This window comes from Apodemus sylvaticus, chromosome X (genome assembly GCF_947179515.1).
Source record: "Apodemus sylvaticus chromosome X, mApoSyl1.1, whole genome shotgun sequence".
In the NCBI taxonomy this organism is placed as follows: Eukaryota; Metazoa; Chordata; class Mammalia; order Rodentia; family Muridae; genus Apodemus; species Apodemus sylvaticus.
This window is the reverse complement of record NC_067495.1, coordinates 25047444-25050783: the sequence shown is the minus strand read 5'-3', so window position 1 is coordinate 25050783 and position 3340 is coordinate 25047444. Positions and strand designations below refer to the sequence as shown.

At 46.1% G+C, this 3340-nt stretch overlaps 1 non-coding gene across 1 annotated transcript; it reads right to left on the bottom strand.

Annotated features, from left to right (window-relative positions):
• Nucleotides 1-1441: 1441 nt before the first annotated feature.
• On the bottom strand, nt 1442-1577 carry LOC127675948 (small nucleolar RNA SNORA17). Its single transcript, XR_007975615.1, has one exon. It is a non-coding gene; the product is annotated as a small nucleolar RNA SNORA17 (small nucleolar RNA).
• Between the last annotated feature and the right edge of the window lie 1763 nt (nt 1578-3340).

Sequence of the window (3340 nt, the reverse complement as noted above, 5' to 3'; positions counted from 1 at the left end):
GCAGCTGATGGGCAGGGGCAGCTCTCCTTCTTGACCTCCCATTTGGGTCAGCTCTCCAACCAGCTAATGGTGGGGAGAGCAAACAGAAAGGGAGGAGCTCTCTTCTTCACTGATGCTACTGCACAGCAGACAAGAGGCAGAGCTGGTTCTGCAGAGGTCAGCTGTAGGGCCTGTTCTCCCAAGTGCTATAGCAGGTAAGAGGCAGGACCAGCTTTCTGGTCTCACGACTTGGGGTTAGCTCTCCTGACTGCTGTAGGTGGCAAGGCTTGAGCAGAGCATCTCTCCCTTGCCCATGTCGCCACATGGCAGCCAAGTGGTGAGGCCAGCTCCCCCACGCTTACATCTACAGGGGCTGAATCACCTGTGCCCCCACCACCAGGGTCAGCTCTACTATGCTGTCCAGGTGAGGTCTTGGGCCCTTTATTTCCAAGTGCTGCATCTGGTAAGGGTCAAGGCTAGATTTCCCACTCTCGTGGCCACAAAGGTCAGGCCTCCCACCTGCCACAGATGGTGGAGGGCGATAGGGAAAGAGGGTATCTCTCCCTTGTTCATGCCACTTCACAGGAGACAAGTGATATAGCCAGGTCTCCCAGACTCATGTCTGGGGAGTGAGTCACTCACCCGCAGCTCCAGCACTGTGCAAGGCTTCACTCTCCTGCTCCCATGTACTACAGCTTGCTAGGGGGCAGGGGCAGCTCTAGTGCTCTCACACCCTTAGGACCAGCTGTCCCAGTATGAGACAGGTGAGGGGTGGAGCCAGTTCTGCACAGCCATCAGACATTAACATGTCCCCGGGTGGAAGCCCTGATCAGGGACATCTGCCTGATCGTTGGCGGTAACAGACCCTTCACCGCTGCAGAACCACAGACCCAGTCATAGCCCCAGTGGCAGCACAGGCTGGGACCCAACCATGGTCCCAGGTGGCATCACCAACTACTCACATCAGGCTTCTCCTTGCTACCGTTGAGTCTCTGGTTCTGCCTCTCTTCATTGTGCCCACATTCTTCTGTTTCTCTTTCTCTTCCATTGCTCCACCACTTACTTGCTCCTCTTCATGGTTCCTGGGGTCTCTGAGTGTCTGGCGTCATCTCAAGAATGGTCTCTGAAATGCTCTGTCCTGCTCCTGTATTATGACGCCAAGCAGCGGTCATCTCAGGCATGATCTGCCCCCCTCCCAGGCCTGGGCAGCACCCGACTGGTGGCCATCTCAGGATAGCTCCCTATCTGAGCCCCATAGCACTGGTCTGGTGGTCTTCTCAGCCTTGCTCCTCACCCAGTCCCTTGTGAGTATCTGGTTATCTGTCTCAGGCACAATAAAGTCAGGGGCCTGCTGTCCCAGGTAGGGTTCTTCTAGTCTCTGGTTTGCTCCCCATCCTGGGTACTCATCTGGGCCAGCCTGGTGCCAGCCTGGTGGTTATCTCAGGCTCACTTTTTTTTAGCAAACATTAGGCTAATCATTTAGATGTTCATAGGTCATTAGATGTTTGTAGGTCAGAATACTGAATTTAGATATAGCCTCTCTCCTCTCCGTGCACATAAGACACAGCACCCACACCTGCAAAGTCTCTAGGGACAGTATCATTGACTTCTTAATGAAGATCACAAGTAGGAGCCCAACCTGTTGAGTTATAGGAAAATGGCCGCAAGGTGTGCTAGATCCTAATAGTATCAATTTCATTTTCACATATTACATACCATAAAAAGTTTCTTATTGTATCATTCTATTGCCATAGATCATTTGTCTAATATCACTCTATCTCTTGAATCATTTTAAACCTAATTTTATCCTGCTTCAGGCTGCAAGGAATATTTGACTCCCTTTTATGCAAGTAGAATATACATAGCATAACATATCATTTGTATGTATACGTAGAAGTTATGTAAATTTTTATGAAATGATCATATTTGTGTAAAGGAAAAATTGGTGGTAGAAACTGAAGTGTTTTAACCCTAGTGTTTGGCTCCCTTTGTAGATGTGTTCTTTGTATATATACCAAGCCTCTCTCTGCCTGTAGACTCTAGAGGCCTTCTTTGTATGCATGTCGTAGAAGTTGTCTTTGACCTCTTCCTGTCATTCTGTTGCCACTCTACCCCATGAAGGGTCGCCATAAGTCTGCCTCCCAACAGCACAGATTAGTTTGTTTGGATTTTCAGACTTTACAGAAATAAAATCATAAAGTATTGCGTTTGGATCTGGCTTCTTTCATTCAACATGGTATTTGCCAGATTCCTATTACTGGAAAATTTTAAACTCAAAAGTTCAGACTGTGTTTATCTTTTTGTGAGGCTTAGTGTATGGTATGAGGAGAAGAACAAAAATATTTCTTTTAGAAAAATTGAATCTCAGAGGACCTAACAATCCAGCCTTCATAGTTTAGACAAGACTATTTTTTCCCTTGTTCTGTGTTTTCTTTTTCTTAGAAATTGAGCTCTGGTTATAACTCTGTTTCCTGTAAAGAGTTCAAGTTGAATACAGTAAGACTGTGGATTTTGGTGTGTTGGAAGCCTTGCAGAGAAACTGTATCTGAACTCCTAAAAGTAATTATACTCAGAAGTTACTCTTTGCTATCCTTTAGAGCCAGCCAGAGCATCATCTATACATTTAAAGTAACCCAAAAATGTGTTGAATAGATTGTTTGTTTAATATTCCTTTTCACTCCTGTCTTTCTGTGTTGCATGCTTTAAAATGCAGAAGAGTATAGTCAGCATGATCTGCCTTGTGGGAATAAGGCTGACCTGGGAATAAAAGATGGGTTTCTGTTTTCTGTCCTGACAGTAGGCTTATACAGCTGTGTTGCATTGATCCTTTGAGCTTCAGTTGCTCTCCTCTCTCAAGCTCACTCTGGGGGATAAAAATGAAGTAATATATGAGAAGGGCTTGGTAAACTGTACTGTGATATACGGTTGCCACCCCCATATTACTGGAATTTCTCTTACTAGTCTCTGTCTCTGGGTTTTGTCTTTTTGAGATGCTGGGAATTAAACCTAGGGCAAATTTTCTACACTGGACTACATCTCTAGCCTCATTCTTCCTATCTGCAGTAGACTCATTTCCTTCTGTCTTCCAGCTGCTACTTCCCCAGGACTCTCTACCTGATTGGACATTTCCCTGTCCTACCCGTCTTTTCAGCTCGAGCTCAGCACCACCATTTCTATGACAATCCTGTGCTTGCGTCCATCTGCTTCCCTCTCCTCTTTGGACTCTTGTTGTTTTCATGGTCAGTGTTATACTATTTTGTTTGGTATTTCCAGTGTGTTTTCTCGTCCCACATATGCCATGGAAAACATGTGTGATTCAGGGGGAAGTCCACTACCTTAAAAATGGCACGAAGGGTATGCC